At 38.5% G+C, this 22358-nt stretch overlaps 1 protein-coding gene across 3 annotated transcripts in view; it reads right to left on the minus strand.

The window, feature by feature from the left end:
• Arhgap6 (Rho GTPase activating protein 6) overlaps window positions 1–22358 on the minus strand; it is a 493644-nt gene that overhangs the window by 87691 nt on the left and 383595 nt on the right. The gene's annotated exons all lie outside the window — the stretch shown is intronic.

A 22358-nucleotide genomic window follows, 5' to 3' on the forward strand; every position in this document is an offset into this window, starting at 1 on the left:
AAATACCCTACATATTACCTCCCTTTCAAAGGAACTATAAGGAATGTTTAGTCTGAAAAACTGTGTTGGTTAGTATCACGCACACTGGAGAGAGGGGGAAAATTGGGTTCAAGAGCCTCCTATGTACCAGCAATTGTGCCAGGAGCTTCATAGTAAATCCAACCAATGACATGATGAAGTAGCCAACCTTTTACCTTATCTTATATAATATTCAATAGTATGAGTATCATTTAAAATAATATATGTATTAATTATATCCACTGATATAATTATAATATATAGTAATGTTAACTAGTTATAATATACGCTAATACATTTTCCCCTTGTGTCCATACTGGATTGGTTCCAGGACTCCCACAGTTATAAAAATATGAAGGTGTTTAAATCTTTTGTTGAAAATGACAGTATTTACGTATGAGAATTTACATCTGTATACTTTGAATCATCCCTGACTGCTTTTAATTCCTAATGTAATGGAAACAACCTGTAAATAGTTGTTATATGATATTGGAATAATGACAAGAAAAATTCTGTATATGGTTAGCACAGAAGCAAGCATGTTTTATTTTGGAAAATATTTGATCCATAGTTAGTTGAATCTGTGGATGTGGAACCCAAGAATAGGTATAAGGAAGGCTGCCTTTTACTTTAGCATGTAGTAAAGCGTAATAATCAAAATATATACTTAATATTATAGTAGTGCATCATTATACGAATATAGATGATGAAACTGAGTCTTGGGAAGGTTAAGTTATTTTCCTCACATCATATAGCTTTAAGATGAGAATGTATGGCACTAAAGTCCATGGTAAAATTTTAACCCTGAGTTTCTATTTAGAGCACTCTCAGGAGCTGTGTTAATCCCGACAAGTATGGGATCAGTAAGTATGTATATTTATAGACACATGTGATGTTAAAATAGTCTACATCAGATAAGTTAGGCAGAACTCTTGAAGACATTGGCATAGGAAAAGACTTTATGAACAAATCCTCAGTAGCACGGGAACTAGCAGAAAGAATCAACAACAGGGATCTCATCTTATTAAAAAGTTTCTGCACTGCGAAAGAAACCATCAACAGAACTAACAGACAACCTAAAATGTGGGAAAAATTTTTACCAGCTGCTCCTCAGACAAAGGACTCTTATCTAGAATATATAAAGGACTCAAAACAATCAGCCTCCCCCAAATATAAAGACCCAATTCAAAAATGGTCATCTGAAATGAACAGACATTTCTCAGACAAAGAAGTAAAAGCAGCAATTAAATATATGAAAAAATGTTCCACATCACTGGTCATTCGAGAGATGCAGATGAAAACAACACTGAGATTCTACCTCACCTCACAAAGAATGGCTGCTATCAAAAAATCAAACAACAGTGATATATGCGCACCTGTGTTTATAGCGGCACAGTTTGCAATAGCTAAAACTTGGAAACAGCCCATTTGCCCATCCGTTGGAAACTGGATAAAGAAGATGTGGTTTTTCTATAAAATGGAATACTACTCAGCCATAAAGAATGAGAAATTAGATTCATTCATAGGAAAATGGATACATATTGAGGATATACTCCTAAGTGAAATAAATAAGTCACACATGTGTAAATATCGAATTGTTTCTTGATGTGAATAAACTATAATAGTATACAAGACCCTAATGATATAATGGACAATGTGAAATAGGAAGAAAGGGGCTAAAGGTGTAGGAAAGTTGGAAGGGTAGAGGAAATCTAATAAGGGAAAAGAAAAAAATATGAGAAAATGAAAAAAATGGAAATGAAGTGTTTGTAAAGGGGAAGGGAGGAGGGGGTGAAGGGAGGGCAGGGACAAGGGGAAAAAATGAGAACCAAGATCTGTCATGTAAAGGTACAAGATCCCAATGATGAATGTAACTGTGCTGTATACCTGAAATGTACCAATAAACTCAATAAGGAAATAAAGAATAGTCTACATCACAGAGTGAAAGCCACGATTGCCACAACTGTAAGAGTGCATGAGAGTGTTGCCCCCCCCAGTGCAGGCAGTGACAAAGTGATGGCTTAAAGAAGACCCTTTCACCATCCTCTGAAACGAGTGTCCTCAGACTGCAAACCATAGGAACCAGCCAGAACGTCACAGATTTGAAGAGATGGACTTCTTCAGCAATCAAGAAAATTTATCCGGGGACAGAGAGGTGCTGGCCCACAAAGACACCTGTAGGGATTTCCTCTCATGAATGGGACACCTAGAGAATCTCTTAAAACTTCACCATTTTGAAGAAGTCACTCACCTTAAAGAAGGGAGACAAAAAGACTGGCTCAGCCACTGTTAAGATACTGCTACTCCATACTGGTGGCAATTTCCTGTCTAGGATGTTCACTGCAAAGACTAAAGGGCACTACACTAATTCTTTGACATTTCCCCCTCTTTATCTGGTATTTCATTTATTTCTTTAAAAATGGGGATATTATACTTCAGGGGGTACAGAAAATGAGTAAGGTAAGGAAGAAGTTTAAGATGTTAAATATGGATGACTGCTAGAGAGGAACAACATCAGAGCAGGGGGAGTAGAGGAAAAGGATGTGCAGCTTTAGATAGAGGGGCTGGGCCACAATGAGCAAGGGCTAAAGGAAGTGAGGGCTTCTGTTGGTCTTGACATGCTTGAGTTTACATCCACTGACACTGCCATACTAATGGATGCCAAGGACTCAGGAAAGATGGTGTGCAAAGCGGTACGGGAGAGAGAGTGAGTGAGCAAATCTCAGCAAATTGAGTACACTTGGTGCACTAAAGGAAATTCTCCCCCGAGGTGATATATTTTGAATTTTTTTCTTTCTTTGGTATAACTAGACTAAGCCCAAGTTAAAATAGTTAAGAGTTGAAGCCTCAGGCCTTATCTATGCTTGGCATTCACATTCTCTAAGCCGAGGATACCACAAGTTATGCTATTCGTAAATTGTACTTTTTCTTCCAAATGAAAAGTCCCAGAAGAATTTGTGAGTTTCAGATAAGAAATGTAGCGATCAAAAGGGGCCAACTGCTATTTGGAGTGTCAAGATACAGTTATGTTCCTTAAAAACATGACCTGCAATGGACCCAACTATCTATGGCAGTGGTTGGCTACTGTTTTTCTCTCAAGAGCCAGACAGTAAATATTTTAAGCTTTATAGGCCATGTGGTCTCTGTCACAACTACTCAACTGTGCTTTGGGGCATAAAAGTAGCCATAGGTAATTTCTAAATAAATGAGCATGGCATATTTCAACAAAGTCTTATTTTCAAAGGCAGATGGTAGGCGAGATTTGGCTAATGGGCTGTAGTTTGCTAAACTCTGAACTCTAGTTTACAACTGAAATAAAATAATTTCTAGAAGAAGTATTTTCTTATGATTTTCTAAACCATCTAAGGTAATTAATTCAATCAATATGTAATGAGCAACTATTCCATGCTGAGCACTGTAGTAGGCTTGGGATTATTAAAATGGCAACACAGCTCCCGCTTTCAGAGAGTTAATCTTCAAGTAGGAGGAACACAAGCAATCTGTAAAGTACACAGACTGTGATATTAGAAATAACACCCAAAACAGTGGGTGTCTAGCAGACAGGCTTTGCCAGCTGTCTGGAGATTAAGGAAGGCTTTACAGACAAGGTAGTGTTTCAAAGGAGACAAGAAAATTGACTACGAGGGATGAGGGTTTGTCTAGTAGAAATGCAACACTGGGGAAAATGCCAGGGGCCACGGCACATGAGTTGACTATACAGAACTCAGAAGGTCAGAAGACAGGAAAGAGCAGGGGACGAAGGCAACCTAAATCAGGGCCAGGTCCTTACAGCCTCCTCTTCAGGCAATGTGAAGTAGATTTGATTTTATTCACCGTGATGGCTAGCCATCCCTAAACCTTGAGTAAGAGAAGAACAAGATCAGATTTGCAAATGGGAGAGATGACTGCAAATCTGTTTCTTAAGGAACTGGAGGACAGAGCACGCCAAGGATGCAGAAATAAGGAAAGATTCGGGGTTAGGTGCGATGCTGAATCAAATTTACACAGATATTTCCATGAGCCGGCAAACCAGTATGTGAGGATAGGAAATAAATGTGGTAATATGTGATCCCGAGAAGAGTTCCTCCTGGCACCCATCCCCACTAACCAGATCTAGTAGAAGTTATGAATCCAACAGTCAGTACCACCACAGAGTGACAAAAAACCTTTAGAGACAAGTGCCCAAACTACAACCCCAAACCCACTTACTTATCACAACGTGCCAACACTGCAATTAGACCTGAATACTGAAGTTTTAATTTAGAAAAAAAACAACTCATACATTATCATCTTCTGTTTTTTTTCCCCCCATTTGCTACCAGGGATTGAACGCAGGATCTGGCACTTGCAAAGCAGGCGGCAGAACTACTGAGCTAAATCCCTGGCCCATCACATCATCTTTTGTCTTAAAAGAAAAAGAATAACACTACGGTTCACTACGATGGCCTAGGATATGTTTATGACTATTTCTCAGTGCTGAAATTCACACTCAAGTTCAGCATTTTTCTTCGGCGACTGTTTCTTTTATAAATGGATGACTCATTTTAAGATTTTCAATCCAGTAATTTGAGTGTCATCATATTTTTTTTAAGGATTGAAAAGGGGCAATTTCTAATTTGGTTCAATTTTGTAAATGGAAGCAAAATTGAAACTGACCTAATGTTTCTGAATAGACTAACAATCTTGAAAGTTGTAAAAATATTATTTTATTCTGGGTTACATACAGGAGGGACATTAATAAAAGGTAGCACATTTGATAAAAAGGATACGTACAGCTACTTTAGAGGTGGGTGATGTTGCGCCAAGGAGCCATTAGGCAAAATCTAGAGATATTTTCACTGGTCACAGCTGGATGGGGTGTGCGTTTGTGCTGCCAGCCCCTGGACGGTGGAGACTTGTGACTGTGAAAAATCATTCTATATGACCCGAGACAGCTCCGCACAATAAAGATCTGCCTCAAAATATCAATAGCGCAGAGATGGAGAAACTCTAATATACATAAATTAGGTCTACTGATAGGCTCAAATTACAAAGAATCCCCTTTAAAAAGATGCTGTAAGGAAATTGTCAATCATTTATACATTTTGTTGATCATCAAAGGAATGGACTATATATTCTTATGCGTATTATGCACTTTCTGAGCATTAGACATATAAATAGAATCCTAGTGCTTATTTTGAACAGATTTAAGAAGCACAAACACCACAAACCAGTGTAAAAGAAGCAACACAAAAATCTGAATACAACAGAATCTTAATTAACTCAAGAACTCACCAACAGTATTCACTAAAGAGATTTCCTTCTCACTCGAAGTATATGTTTCCACGTTTAGAAAATAATAATAAAAATAAAGAAGTGAGAGACCGTCCAAAACCCCAACAATCTAATATCCATGGTTTATTCAGGAAAGTCATTCTTTCGAGTTTTTTGTACTAGGGATCGAACTCGGGTCCTTGTGCTTGCAAGGCAGGGGGCGGAACCACTGAGCTAAATTCCCAGTATTCTTTTGAGTTTTCCGGCATCTTTACAAATGAATTTGATTTTCCCATGAAATGTATCTCATTGAAATAATCTGGATTTTGGTTGACACCACATTGTTTTCTGATGTGCTGGGGGCCAGTCTCTAATTGTAGCAGCTCTTTTACTTCATCCAACTACAAACTGTCCAGGACCTAGAGAGTCAGCAATGGGCACTGTGGGCCGCTCAAAATGTGGCCTGTAGACCCAGGGTGTTGGAATCACCTTGGGCAGATGATGCGTGATAAACATTCAGATTCTTAGGCTCTAGACATATTTAGGGAATTATTGTAACAAGGCATACGAACAAAGCACCTCCACCATGAGGTGGAAACCCCACATGATTATTATTTTTGCACAATGAAGGCTAAGACCCGCTGGTGTGATGGTGAAGACTTGGTTTCAAGATGTGAACTCTGGCAAGATTCAGAACATCTGTGAGCCTCTGCTTTCTCATTAATAGAGGAATGAAAAGCAAAACTCTCAGGTGTGTAGGGATTACACAAGACAATGCAAATTAGTTTCTTGTAGAGGAGTTATTAGCTCCTGACAAGCAGTGAATAAGTGATACTTTAAGTTATAATTAATATTAATCATCATCACTCTAAATTTGCATCTCCATCTTAAGCCTGGCAGTTTTAATGACACAAAAAACTCTTAAGCAATGTGTGCTGAATTCATGAATAAATAGCTTCACTATGCGTAAGACAGTTGTTTTTGTCTTTTTTTTTTTTTTACATGCCAGCTGGATTGTGGCTCCCGAAAGTGTGAAAAGCATAAAAAAAGGCAAGGTGAATAAGTTATGGCCTGAAATATGGTTTACCATTCAGATCAAATATGCCAGGGGCTAGATTTCTTTCAGTTGTTTCTAAACATGGCCAGCTGTCATTTATTAATAATTAGTAAAGCCAAGTTTCCCAGATAATCAAAATGTGTTGCTGAAGCATAGTATAAATGTAAATACCAAGCTTACAACCGACATTTCTGAAAAGAGTGCCTTGTTCTTTAGAACTCCAAAATAAACACATCATAGTGACAAAGAACTCCCTTTATGAGCTTCCAAGGAAAGCCCAGAGTATTTTTGTGGTTATCACACCCCTGGTTGGACTCTTATAAGACATTATTCCTTTATGAACTTAATAGAACAACATTTGCTAACTCTTCCTCTCTTGAGTCTTCAGCTATTCTTCAATAAGTCTTTCTTTAGGGAGGATTTGTTTTATTTATTTTCCCTGGCCTGTGCGTGTGTGTGTGTGTGTATGTGTGTATGGTTTTCTAAGACAGGGTATTGCTATGTATAGTTCAGGCTGGCCTCGAACTCACATAGCCCAGACTGGCTTCAAATCTGTCACAATCATCCTGCCTAAGCCTCCCAAGCATAGGGACAGGTATAGCCTGGTTTTTATAAGCATTATTTTTTTTCTTTTTAAATAGGAATTTTAGAAAACTATGAACAGTTGGTAGGAATGGTAGTCCATTTTTACCTTTTGCCCTAGCATACTAGCTTATTTCTACATGAAGAATGTCCTGATATGTCACAATAACATGCTGCATACCCCATCTCGCTTGTCCAACAAATACTTAATGAGCACTTGCTACAGGACAGGAACTCTTGTACGTCCTTGAGACTCATTATTGAACAAAACAGCGAGCCCTGCCCTCACCCAACTTCCAGACTAGTGGAGGGGAACAGGTAGGAAATATATACCATGAATGAGTCATTTACATGGCAGGTTACAAGGTGATGAGTGCTAGAGAGGTAATGCAGGGTAGGAGGGATCAGGAGTGTTGGGAGGGCTGCAGGGTAGCCTTTCTGAGAACATGATATTTGAGCCAACCCTTAAGGGAGTAACAGAATGAACCAGGCTAATTTCAGGAGCCGAGCATCCCAGGCAGAGACTGGCTGACTCAGAGGAGCAAGGGGCAATGGCTCAAAGCAGGGGCTACCTGGCTTTGGACCCCAGTTCTCCCACTTGCCAGTCACATGGCTTTGTAGTAAGCTACTCACATTCCCCACCCCTCACCTTTCTCATCTACGAAATGGGAATGACTAGGATTCAGCTGATAACGAGCTGCTGTGTCTGTGAGCCAAATCTTGCCCATGATTGCTTTTGTAAGTCAAGTTTACCGAAGCACAGCTGCTCGTTCATTCAGGTGTCATCTGCAACAGCTTTTACGCTACAATGGCAGAGCCAAGTAGAAGCAACAGAGACTGCCTGGCCCCCAAAACTGAAAATATTTACTATTCTGACATTAATAGAAGCTTGCTGCCCAGCCAACTAGAAGAAGAGCAAAAGCACATTTATGATTAAGACAAGGTTTTTGAGCTGGGTTTGGTGGAACATACTTCTAATTCTAGGATGGGGGCTGATACAGTCAGATCACAAGCTCAAGCCCACACTGGACAACCTCCTTGACTTAGTGAGACCCTACCCCAAAATACAAAAATGGATAAAAGGCCGGGGATGAAGGTTAATGTGATGGCTGTGAGTACCACCCATACACCAAAAAGAGGTTTGCTTTTTGTATCAATTTCCTCCTCTCAATATTTTGTTTAAGAAATATCTCAAAGAACCTGTAAAGATATATAATATAGGAATAATTTGGAATATTGGAAAGTATGTAAATGTTAAGGGTAAAATAGAAGCCGTTATCTGCAAAGGTCTGGTTCACTCGAACCATTAATAAACCAATGCTGCCTTAACACCATCGAGAAAGACAGACACCACTCACACCTTACTTCTAGTGGAAAGAACCTCTCCACTGGTTAACACATTACGATCTCATATTCCAAGTTCCCGAGGGCAAAAACGTCAGAACAAAAGGTCATAGCATTTCTGCATCTTCTCAGTTGAATTGTGGACTTTTCTACAAGATATAGACTTAATTCTTAGTTTTAAGCTTTGCTCAAATCTTGGGTGGGAAGGAGGATAAGGATCCTCCACGGATCCGGGGGCTGCAGAGAGCAGAACCACTTCGATGCATTAGAAAAAAATCTCAATGACAGGCCAGCTTTTGACAGTTTTGCATGTCTTCCTTTAGTTACATTTAGTTTACTGAAATTAGAGCAAGAGACCCCCCAGAGATTGGTTAGACTTTGAAAATACTGATTATATTTATAAATGGTCCAACTCTCTGCCAGTCGCCCTTCCAAGCCCTTGATGCATACATTATTTCATTTAATTCTTACAACAACCTTAGGGATGATGTCACCATCATTATCCCCATACTTCAGCTGAAAATACTGAGGCAGAGAGCAAGTAAGCTTGCCAAGATTACATTTTATAATTTCTCAGGATTAGCCAGTCCAAACTCCTAACTTCACAAATGAGCGAAGCGACCGCTTTAAGTGAAGGGACTTCTGCAGTAGCAGAGTGGATCTGGGACACAAAGGGCAGGTTCCACCTCTTTCTACCACGAAGCCTCTGCATTTCCAGACTCTTTATACTAAGGCAAGCCAAACAGTGTTTAAAAATCCAGAAGTTTCAAGTGTTCATTTCTGTAAAGCAGAGCACATCAGATTTATTTATTTTTTACTTTTTTTTCCTCATTGAGTTTATTGGTACATTTTAGGTATACAGTACAGTTACATTCATCACTGGGATCTTGTACCATTAGCTAAAACTTGGAAACAGCCCATTTGCCCATCAGTTGGAGACTGGATAAAGAAGATGTGGCTTTTCTATAAAATGGAATACTGCTCAGCCACATCAGATTTATTATTAGCCTTATCTAATACCCAAGTTGTTCTCCAAACCCCATTTCTATTGTGGCTATGACAACTAAAATGATGCACCATGGTGAACCACTTGAGAAGGGGAGATAAGTCACCCATCAGACTTCAAAACAGCCTGTGCCTGAATCCTCTGCAGAAATCAGCCCAATTAAGCTGCTTCTTTTAATCGTAGCAGACTCCTTCCTGCCCGAGTTTGCTCATTTTAAGCCGCTTTGGCATCATCAATCAATCTGAAACTAAAGGGCCCACCGATCTCTATTGGCACCAAGAGTTTTTAGCTAACACACATCTCAGATGCTGATAAATCCCTTTTTCCTCCCAGATCACAAAATGGATGTGACAGAATCACACAAGTTTATCACAATACTCTTCAGGAAAAGAATAGTAAGTACAAAGATTGATATTGCTTACCCATGAATTGTGTTCACTGCGTCTCTGCTGTCCTCTCTAATCTAACAAAACTAAGCTGGGAGTAGGAACTTGATTCTGTTTTTTAGAAATCAGTTTTGTGATGAAAAATGCATCCTGAATCAGCAGATCATATCGAGTGCTGGGGAAATGAGCCAGCTGGCATAGCTGTGACTCCCACTATACCTTTTGTTGTCAGAGACATCGGCTACTGTGAATCTTGGGACCAAAAACATGCTCTCTTTTTATGGAACCATTGGGAAGTTCCTGTCTCTTCAGAAGGGAGGCAGGCTGTGTCACTGACTGAGTAAGAGAGAAACAGAAGGCAAGAAGGAAGGAGAGAGAATGTGTGTGTGTGCTGGGGAGGAACGGGTGGGCAGGGACCAAGAAATGAAAATAAATTAAATTGGACTTCCTGCTTCTTGTTTTAATGAGGCTATTTTGCAAAAAGGTCCGGGAATTAGGAAAGGATTCCTCTAAAAAATACTGCCTTTTCCACAGGGCTCTACAAACGGTGGTAATTGGATTGTAACTGCAAACTGTCCTTATTTGGAATCAACCAAAGAATGTTGGAAGCCTCTGGTAAAACCCCCGAGAGCATGATAAAGCACATAGGATGCTTTCTTTGATTAGGAAAAATTCTCAGTCTTTAAATTATATTTTAAAATCACTGATTTCTTCCACACACATTAAAAAGCAACAAGGTTTCATTCTTTTTTACTCTGAAGCAAAACACATGCTCTCAATTTTATGGTCTTTCTAGAACAATAGTCCCTGAGAAGTTGTTCATTTCCTGAACAGAGGGTGTGGAGTTCAGAGTGGCTGTACCCACGTGACTGTGTTTAAGAGGGTGCAGGTGGGTGTGGGGGCTCAGGCAGTGTGATCCATGAAGACTAGGGGGAAAAGTGAAGATTGAAAACATCCCAATGACCAAGTACCTGGATCTCTCTGTATTTCACGTGGCATGGAAACAAACACAACCCAAAAAGATATCTTTGTTTTCCGGTCGATATGAAGTTATAGTCCATTCTCTCATGGGTCTCAAGTGAATTCCAACAAAAGAGTCACTGTGGTTACAATTGACAAGCTGAGAAATGATTTCATGGAAGATCTTACTGATTGAAATTAAAGGAGTTGGTATGGTTTTACTAGAATTCTGCGAGGTTAAATCATGTAAGCCACACATAGCCTCTGCTGCTGCTGGTATTTATTTAGCACAAGGAAGGAATTTAAAAACAGTAAAATGTGTCAGATGGTTTTCTTTACTAGAATGATTAAACTTAAACAGAAAACCAGAGTAAAAGTTACCTGTTACTGCATACACTTTCACTTCCATTACCTCCAAAACTCAGATGTTTAAACTCATTTATAATTCCAGCAGGCAGTCAATATGATTTATATAATGCTGGATGTTTATCTGTGAAGGTTGGACCCTCATTTAAAGTTATTTAATATATTATTTTACATGAAACTGATAAATATGGTATTCGTCTTTAATTCTCAGACAAATGATCTGTTTCGTTTTATTTTCATGGTACTGAGAACTGAAATCAAGGCATTTGCAATAAGCTACACACTCAGCCCTTTTTATTTTATTTTTAAAATCTGAGACAGGATCTCACTAAGTCACTAAGTTGCCCACGCTGGGCTCAAACCTGTGATTCTCCTGTCCCAGGCAAATGATCTTTTACATTATAAATAGGTGACAGCAATATGTAATTCTGATTCAGTGCTTACTGTCCAACATTGTTTTAAGCACTTTACAGGCACTGATTCGTTTCATGGTCAAAATAATTCTAAGAAGTGAGTTACATTATGATCTTCATATTATAAATGAGGAAAGTTCAGAGAAGTTAAACGGCTTGCCTAAAGAGTCACAGCTTTTAAGTAATGTAGCTGTTTTCTCACACAGCTTACAAATTAACTGAAAGATAATAAAGCCATAGTCCTTAGCTCCAGTAGACATGTTATAAGTTATATGTTATATAAGTTATATGTTATAAGTGCCCAACGAGGAAGGGATGGTAAATAAATAAGAACAATTACCTAAGACTAGAGTGGTCCATTAAACCAATTATTTGGTAGAGAGACACACTGTCAGGGCACTTTCATAAGAAGGTGACTATTTCTTCCAGTGAATAATCTCAATTTCAAAATACAGTGTCTCGTGAAGTCCCTTCTGTTTTATGACTCTAACCAAGTCAGGCTTCCAGAGGAAATGCAGAAATAATGGGGTAGTTGTAGTTGTAGTTTTACTTTTTGGAAAAATACAGTTAAGCCAGAAAAACAAAGAGTAAAAAACAAGGAATCCTCTTTAAGATTTAAATATCAACCCTTTAAGTGGAACCAATGAGAGGCCACAGAGTCACCCAAACAACCTTGGAAATAAATACCAGGAAGCAATTAAGAGTTCCAATCTGTGGAAGAGTTGTGCTAACCAGAAAACACGCTGAGAACGCAAGAGTCACTTTCTAACCATTTAACCCTTCATAGTCAAGGATACTACCGAGTCATTTACAATGCAGTCTGTACACAATTAAGCATTCACTCTACCTTCTTCTAGGCTTTTATTCTATTTCGACTTATACCATCAATTGAATGTGGCAGAAGGTAGTGAAATCCTGCCACATTCAACTGACAGTATAAACCTTGCTGACATAGGTTTTCACATTCCTAAATATATTGAGTCACTGTGGCATAAATCTAGCTACTGTATTGTGGAGACCATGTAGAGAAACATGCTAAAACGGCCACCTGAGAGTGGGAAAAGCTTAGTTGTCTCAATGACTCAGCTCCACCCAGGCATAGCCAGCCTCACAGCTGAATGGACTCATGAATGAGCACTGTCAGGGCCAGCAGGAGAACTGCCTAGTGAGTTCAGCACAGATTGCAGAGCCAATGGTTGTTAAGCCACTAAGGTTTGGAGTGGTTTGTTTTACAACTCGAGGTAACTGCCTCAATAGCTTCTTGTGTCAAAGATGGCAGAAACACTGAAAGAAGCAGTCTAGGTCCTTGAATTGTTCTTGAGGCCCAGCTGTCCCATCAATTGTGAATACTCTGACAACATGAATGAGAAATAAACTTGTATTGTGAGACCTGGGGTAGAGTCACTAATCTCACCTTCCTTTCTTCCCCATGCATGCACAAGTAACAAATCTGAACAGTCTGAATCTGGAGCCTTCCTAGACTTCTATCTATGGGATGTTATGGTGGCTCATTCCTGAGAGCAGCCAATCGACTGCATGGTAACATAAAAATCGTTCTGCATGTATCATTTTGCAGAGCATTAAAAAGTCCTGAATGAAAAAATAGATGAATATATTTTAATGACATCCTTCAGGTTGTAAATAATATATTATCATTTTTTAGAAATATGTAATAGTTTTATGTTTTGGGATGAGGATTGGATCTCATAAAATGGTGCGGTGATATTTTATTTAGGTCGTAGTCATTATTGATACAACTTTCTTTGGTCTAATAAACTTCTTTGAACAGCTCCCTCAGATTGTTGATAGGGTTCCTCAATTTTTCCAATAAATCTGGATCCCCAGAAAGTCAGCCTCAATATTGTGCTTGGAGAAATGCCTTAGGTAGAGAGGGAGAAATTTGCATTTCGTTATATGTGTCTGAGAGGGCAGACCTAGCACAAAAGACCTTTATTCCTTCTTGGTTCTCACTGAGCACCCTCGATATGATGTCACAGGTTCTCATAAGCTGCAGAAAATGGCATTTCTTTTGCAGCTGTTCTTCCTAACCCTGTAGCAAGGAATGCTGAGCAACAAGGTCAGATTCTGAAGGTTTGTCCTATTATGGAAGCTCAAGGAGAGGGCACTCATTATGGGTAAGATATCCTGTGAACTCTTTGCAGAGTAGGTCATTTATTCTGATATGAGCAGATTCATTGCTCACTAAACAAAAGAGTGGATTTCACTACAAGATTATCTAAAAGATACAGGGATGCCAAAGTAATGTTACTCCAAGTTGGAGAACCCAATCCCGAATCAGATAGTCAAAAATCAGCAGAAAATAAAAGAAGCCCTAAGGAGAGATGAATATCATATTTAGGAGACAGAAAACTCTATACTGAAAATTCTTAGGCAAACAAAGTAAGGAACAACAAAAAATGCCTTAGTAAATTATTTTCCATTTTCTCATTACAATGTTACATTTGATGACATTTTATTTCATCAGTTGCACTTAACCTTTTGCAAAATGTCACCTCTCAGTAGATTTCTTCTCTAATGAGAAAGGAAAGCAATTTCCTCAAAATTACATGAAAGTTAACAGACTTACGTCTTTAATAAATAAATTTTGAGCATCACCAAATGTATGGACTTGTCACCTTGCATGTTTTGCCTAAAGTGTGAGCCTTGGACAACGAGCTACTTAATTTCAGTTTAAGGTAATTTATTGTATAAAGATCGCTTAATAAGTGATTCAAAATCAGGGTGAATTGTATGTCTTTATTCAAAGCAAGAAAGGCAGTTTATGCATTTTTCTCCTGAAGGCTGGTAGTTAACTTATCTAAACTTTTACTTCTAGAGCAAATGAGCAAGCAAGCTGTTTTAAATGAAAAATATATGTGGTTACATTTGTAGACTCTAGAAAAAGTCCAGCTTTAATAATACCTTTGGAAAAACCTTCAAAAGCAAAATTAGTTCAGCTACAAATGGAGATATATTTTAGGACCATATGCAGAAGGATAGGCATTCTTTTACCTCCTTGTACATCAGAATAACTTGGGGTGGTTTTCAGACACAGTCATGGCCATATCTCCTCACCCCATCCTCTGAAACAGAGTGGTCCATTAGGCCTTTCTATGTTCATGGCAATTTTTGTACCTGTACTACCCCATATGGTGGCCATTAGCCACCCATCATTAGTGTGTATTTGGGACATGGCTAATGAAACCGAAAAATTGAATTTTTAATTTTATTTAATCCTAATTCACTTAAAGTTAAATAGCCACAGGTGGCTTGTGGCCACTGTATGGGACAGTGCAGGTACAGATCAAACGAACTAGACTCCCTTGATTAAACCTCAGATGTTAAGAACCATTGTTGGCCAGGGATTTATCTCAGTGGTTCCACCACATGCCTCACAAGCACAAGGATCTGAATTCGATCCCCGGTACCAAAAAAACCCAAAAAACCCAAAAAACCATTGTATGTGTACGTGGCTTTGGATTAATGACACTCTCAGAGGTGGAAAATTCTTTGAACTTTTTCCAAAAGATGTAACTTTTCTTCAAATTCCATCAAGCATTCATCCAACACTTTGGCTTCTCTCCTTCTTGCCTCCGCATTTACTTTTTGCCTCCCCCCTCACGCTCACGTGATAGATGCACCATGTATCTACTTCTTCATTGATTGATCTTGGCAGATGTGGCTCACACCGAGAGTATAACATGCTCTTGCCATGAAGCTCCTATTCTTCTTTCATCACCTTTCTCTTCCACAAGCAGCATATTCCACCTCACCCCAGAAAGAATGGCTGCTATCAAGAAATCAACCAATAACAAATGCTGGTGGAGGTGTGGGGAGAAAGGAACCCTTCTTTATTATTGGTGGGAGTGTAGACTGGCGCAACCACCGTGGAAATCAATATGGAGACACCTCAAACAACTACAATTGGAAGTCCCATTTGACCCAGATATTCCCCTGCTAGGTATCTTCCCAAAAGAATTAAAGGAATCATATCACAGAGATACATGCTCACCCATGTTTATAGCAGCACAGTTTGTAATAGCTGAAACTTGGAAACAGCCCAATTGCCCATCAGTTGGAGACTGGATAAAGAAGACTAAAAAATAAATAAATAAAATGGAGTACTACTCAGCCATAAATAACAAGAAACCAGAGTCATTTATAGCTAAGTGGATGCACATTGAGGCCACACTCTTAAGTGAAATTAATAAGACACACATTTGCAAATACTGAATAGTTTCTCTGGTGTGAAAAACTAAAAGTATAAATAAGGATAAAAATGTATAATAGATATTGGGTAATAGGAAGAAAAGGTCTGAAGGAGTAGGGGAAGCGGAAAGGGTAGGGAAAAGGTAATAAGGGAAAGGAATAAATATGAGAAAAGGATATGGAAACGAAATCTTTGTAAATAGGGAAGGGTGGAGGGGGTGAGGGGCGGGCAAGGGAATGGAGAAAAAATAAGAACCAAGATACATCATGTAAAGGTACAAGATCCCAGTGATGAATGTAACTGTATTGTATACTTAGAATATACCAATAAACTTAATGGGAAAAAAAAGAAGTTAAACTCCCAAGCTCATACACCCAAAACATGAAATGGGTTTTCACTTGTACAGGCTTTTCCAGATGTTACTTTTCACAAATTTTGCTGTAGATGTGATGGAGAACATTTCTATGATAAAAGTTAAGCAGCTGCTACTCATTTCTCATTTGCTCTTTTTGTGGCTGTTTCATAAGAATGGGATGCAGTGTTGTAGCACACTTATAGTAGAGAGAGTTCTGTGGTCTACCTGGGTTTGAATTCCAGCCCAATCCTTAGCCAGCCATGTAAGTATCCGACCAGTCTAAGCTTAAGGTACGTGCTCTATAAAGAGGACATAAAAAGTCTTGTGGGGAGCATCAAGAATGTATGTAATATACATGATTAATAAAACATGCTCCATATTCTCTTAGATCCAGATCTCCTCTAAACATACACGTGCGTGCACAAACACAAATACACCCCATTTTGGTGAGCAAGGAAAAAAGCAAGGTAAACTTTTAGGGAGGGAAGTCATACAATCCATAAAAGCATGTTATAAGCATACAATTAATTAGCATGGCAATGTGAAGACCATTTAAAACTGGTTATAAAGAAAAATAAAGTGTTTGGCAATAGTATTTGTTAAAAAACATTGAATTTGTTTATTTTAATGAGTCTTCATTTTTATTGGCTTCCATACCACCAGTTAATATTAGTAGGGTATGGCAGTATAGGCTACAAACAATGCTAAATGTCATTTTATTCATAAAATAATAAGGCTCAGAGTTTGGTGATATGAATATAAGGGAATACTTCCCCATATTCAGGCATATAATCACTTGGTTGAGCTTTTGGTAACTCCAACTGTTGTCACCTAACATGTTTCCATGTCATTTTCACTCGTGGGCACTACAGATTTGTGTACATTCACATTCTCACATTGAGTTTTGTCCCCTTCCTCTTTGTTAAAATCCATCTATGTGTAGGATTCTTTAATATAAGAAGGTGCAAAATTGCCACCCATTAACACCCTGAGAACTTGAAGTCAGCATAACTATTAATGGTGCATGGTGAGGAGTTGCTCACCAGTGGCTCACAGCAAGGATAAATTAAGCCGAGAGCTATGCCCACTCCCAGGGAGTTGAGATCTGTGGGGGAAAATGAACATCTCTTGTGGGTACAACATGCACCCGCTCTTATTCCAAACCTGTACTGGACATTTTCCGCTTTAATCATTAAACAGTCTTATGATGTGAGGCGTGTTAACAGTGTCGTCTTACATATGAAGAAATCAAAGCACAGGGAGGTCAAACAACTTGTCCCAGGACACAGACTTGAAAAAGCATGACAAGGATTCAAACTCAGGGATCTTGCCCAGGGGCCTGAGGTCTCAACCACTATCCTATGGTGCTTTCCCAGACTTTTCTCCCCCACTCAGGAAGGTTCGCCAGAACAACTCTGAGTGTGAGATAGTTTTAGGCTCACTTCAAATCCGCTCTCATTTAATTTTCTTATGCAGTAAAATTTTAAAGTTTGCAACTTATTTGTTATCAGTAATAAGTTACTTTTTTCTTTCTTTTTTTTTTTTTTGGTGGGGGGAACCGGGGATTGAACTCGGGTCCTTGCACTTGCAAGGCAGGCCACCGAACCACTGAGCTAAATCCCCGGCCCCTATAGTAATAAGTTACTTTTAATACATACATTGAAGCATGCCTTGAAGTTGAGGCAGCGACTGTTAATTAGGGTCAAGGTTGGTAAGCCGCAGGTCTGCCCATATCCAGCTCATTTCTGTATTGTCTATGGCTGCTTTCCCAATACAGCAGCAGAATTGAGTATGCAACAGAGGCGATATGACATGCAAAGCCTAAAATATTTCCAATCTGATTTTTTATAGAAAAACTTTGCCAGCCCCAGATCTGGCCCCCTAAAAAGAAATCACCAGACAAGTGACAGAGGAGAGGACAGTGTTCACATTCCACGGAAAATTTTGCTATTTCAAAGGAAGTGCATATTTTAAAAGCATTATTTGAACATCCATGCGTGTATGAGCAGATGGATCCATGGAGATTGCTAAATAGCTCATTTTCTTCGATATACACAATGAGAAAAAGATCAGGGAAAAAGTGAAGGCAATAACATGGATTTCAGTATTTCATATGATGTTCTTATTAGAAATCCACATTTCTTCCAATTATTCTTGAAACAAAAGATACTCACGTAGACTGGTGCCTATCAAATCCACTATGATTATCTGGAAGAACAACAGGTACTACAGCTTTATACTGATAATAAATTCATTGAAGTATCTGTACATTCATATCACTTAATGTATTACAAATAATAAATGTATGACTTTTAACAATTACATATGTGTAAGTTACATATGTAACATATTTACGTGGACAAAAATTTATAATAAGTGTGTGATAACATTCAGTAGATAAAGGGCTACATATGCACCTGTATTTTTTATCCTGAAATGACTAAGGGTTAGATTTTTATTTTAGAATATGTGGATAAAAGAGAGATCTGACTCTGAAATTTAGAAACTAAGAAAGCTTTTACTATTGGCATTTTAATCTTTCCCTACTGTCCACTTAGCCCTCCATTCAACACCTTTACTAAATACCTTTCACATGACAGGGACTGCTACAGGCATAGGAATAAAATGATGAATCTTATAAGTTGCTTGCCTTCAATGAGCTCACAGCTTTGCAGGGGGAAAATGCCTGTAAATAAATACATTATAAAGCAATAAGCAATGGATATAGGGATATCAACTAGGGGAGGCAATAGCTAACTTTGCTGAAAGTTTCAGGAAAATGAGGATGCTGAGTTCTTTCCCTACCCTGAATGCTTTGCTGTGCCCTTTACTTCTCTTTGCCAGGTGTAAAATGGATTAACATTGTGAAGTTTGAAAAATTTCGACTTTGTACCTGGTTTTGAGTAAAGGAATACTAGGAAGATACACACTGTAAAGGTACAAGATCCCAATGATGAATGTAACTGTACTGTATACCTAAAATGTACCAATAAACTTAATGGGGGGTACATACTGAATAAAATGAGGAGCAATAATTGTGCAGTACAGATACATCAATATGGGTTCCCTGCAATGACCTAGGAAGACAGAAATCATTTTTCATGTTACTTCTCTTCATGCTTGGAAAGTCAACAGTTTCTGCAAATTCTGCCTCCTTAAAAATTGTCCTTTCTCTCATTGCTTCTCTCCTGATGCAAGGCCGCCAGCACCACCACTCTCCTCGGGCACTTCCTTCCTTCCTAGAAAGCAAGATTTATCTTGTCCCTCCCTTTCTGGCCAGTGACTCTCCTACCTTTCCAGATAATGTACTCAACTCTGAGGTGAGTATATAAAGTATCAGAAGACCTGGCCACCGCTTAGGTCAGGGGTTTCAGCAAGCCTTGTGGACGACACACTCCTTAATTCCAGCCATGTGGAAGAGCCTCAAGGACTTCACTCAGGGAGTGCCCTCAATCTGAGTGCCTTCCCCATATCTTAGGTTACCCACTTGCTACTCACCCTGCAAAGTTTACCACACATCACCTCCTCTGAGAAACCCTACACAGGGACATTACAACTGAACTTTCACAGAGACCATCACATGTATAAGATTATCAGGCCATCTGGAACACAATCTGTTTTCTGTAGAGCTATAAGGAATACATTAAAACAAGACTAAAAGAAATTCACTTCATGTTTGTGAGAGAAGGAAAACCTGCTTCCTTTAAGGTCCCCAATGACTTACACACTTGAGAAATGTAGACAGTCACTTGTGATGTCTCATTGAAAGTGGGAGAAGGAGCGCCAGGAATATTTAAATGTCTGTTATCTTTCCCAGAATACTCTAACGTCAGGCTACCTCCTCCTACGTAACTCCGCATCCCTCACATTGCAGCTATTTTCTTGACTTTTACTAAACATGAGAAAGCTATTTGATGCTCTGCCTTCGTGCCTCCTCTCTCTGACTAGAATGTACATTCCCAAAGAATGGAAATAGAACTCAGAAGAGAACACCACTTGCATTTTGTGCTTTTGCATGCTTGTTGGCTGAAAGACAGTTTTGGGGGAGAGTAGCACTTCTCTGTCTATACAGAAAACTATTTGTTCCTATTATGAGGAAACAAGACCGGCGGGGAATATTTATATCGAGAATGTCTGTTTTAAAGCAGCTAAAGTCACTTCCAGTAAAAATGAAAAAAAAAAAAAAAAGCAACCCTCACTTTCCGGCTTTTACTATTAAGTGTCAAACATGTAAAAGGGGAAATTGAACAGAGAAAAACCAATTTGCAGAATGACACCAAATGCCAGGTATGACATAAAAACAAATTATCTGCTGGCACAGGTAGGATCTTTTAGTTGCTATTTTTTCAGATATGTTTGCTTTTCAATATGCTATTTCAAAAGGATACTATAGAAAGTATTTCACAGGCCTGGCTAAATATTTTTGTTTTGATATATGGAAAACAATGCTTCCTCTGGGCAATGAAATATACTGAAAGTTATGTTTTCACAAAGAAATTATAGTAATGGAAGGGATTAGAGAGTTGTAACTAATGAGTGCAATTTTTTAAATAAATTTAACTTTCAAAGAGTGCAATTCAGTATTTTGTTAAGCCTAATCACAGATAAGTACAATAATTATCAATTCTGGACAATTTTTTACCATCACAGAAAGGAAATCCATGGCCATTAGCAGTCACTGCTCATTTCCATCTTACTCTGAACCCAGATAAACACTAACTTCTGTCTCTGTGTAATCATACAATATGTGGTCTTTTTTGGCTGGCTTCTTCCACTTAGCGTGTCTTTGCGGTTCATCCATGCTGTAGTCCTTCGGAATTTCATTTCTCTTTATGGAGGACTAATATTCACTATACGGAGAGACCATATTTTGTTTATCCGTTCACCACTTTGGGGTCACTATCCATAAAGCCGCTGTGAACATTCATACACAAGACTGCGTGAACATGTGTCTTCATTTCCCTTGAGTATATTCCTAGGACCGGAATCACTGGATCATATGGCAACCTTATATACAGCCCAAAGCAAACAGACATAAAAAGCCTTTAAACAGCATGATTCCAAACACTGAGACTTGCAAGTACATCTTAGAGCAAAACTGATTTTCAGTATCATTCCTTCAGGTGCAGATATCATCAACTATGAGTAAGCTGCTTCATATACATCAGCTGTGGTAAGGAATATAACCCTTCACTGTCTTTTGCTTTTTGCCAACTGGAGATCACGATTGGCTTGAGAAATCTCAAGGTTTCTGGTGTTCATGTTTCGAACCAGTTATTCCCATTCTACTGAAAGAGTATTCAGGTATCTACTGAAAGAGTTAAAGTCATCATATTTTAGTGAACCTTGTATACTCATGTTTATAGCAGAACAACTAACTCATAATAGCTAAGTGTTGGAAGTGGCTTACATGTCCATCAATAGATGAATGGATAAAGAAAATATGCCATTTATACACATGGAGTACTATTATCCCATAAAGAAGGAAAAAACTTGAGACATCTGTAGAAAAATCGATGCACCTTGAGAACATACTGTTAAGTGAAATAAGTCAGACACACAAGCTTATATGCCACATGGTTTATCATATGTGAGAAACAACATATAATAAAGAGCAAAATTAAAGAAAATAGGAAATAGGGAGATAGATCTTTTGCAAAAGAGAAGAAGGTCTAGAGATGGAGGGAGTGGGGGGAAGGGGATGAAAAAGAATTAAGATATGCTATGTACATGTACGGACTCTTCATAAGGAATATAATCATTATATACTGCAAATACATAACAATAAACGTAAAGTTTTAAAAAGTGAGCCAGGTTCTGGCTATCCCAAAAAGAGCAGGTAAATGAATTTATCTTCACATTTTAATACCAATGACTAATTGCTGATACCCAGCACAGCAATTTTACATTTTAAAATAAAGCACAGTTCAGAGTCTAGCTCCCTTCAAGGGAGATATTCTTGCCTATATCAGGAGAGAAGCTAAAAATAAAATGCTGCACAGAATGATTCAATAACCTCATTTTAATTATGTTTGTGTTCTTTGATTTTATTGCTCTTTGAGTGAGGAAAAGCCAGAAGAACTTAATACCTCTTACCGGATAGTAATTTCATACAGTCAGAGTTGACAGGATAAGAAACAGATTAAAAAAGAAAAATAATCACCTGAGGTTCTTTCTGGCTATGGAGAATTGCCCTGCACCTCCCAGTAGTGAGAAGTATCAAAAAGCACTGTAACAGCCCTGCAAAGTCATCCACACACTAATTTCTGGAATTTGGGAATATATTGCTTAGATGAGGAAAAGGATTTTGTAGATGTGGTGAAATTAACAATCCTGAAATGGGGAAGAGTGCTAGATTATCCAGGTGTCTGCAATTTAATTCATTGGCCCCTAAAGCAAGACAAACTT

The sequence above is a fragment of the Fukomys damarensis genome, unplaced genomic scaffold, assembly GCF_012274545.1.
Source record: "Fukomys damarensis isolate Sample0158 unplaced genomic scaffold, DMR_v1.0_HiC HiC_scaffold_39, whole genome shotgun sequence".
NCBI lineage: Eukaryota > Metazoa > Chordata > Mammalia > Rodentia > Bathyergidae > Fukomys > Fukomys damarensis.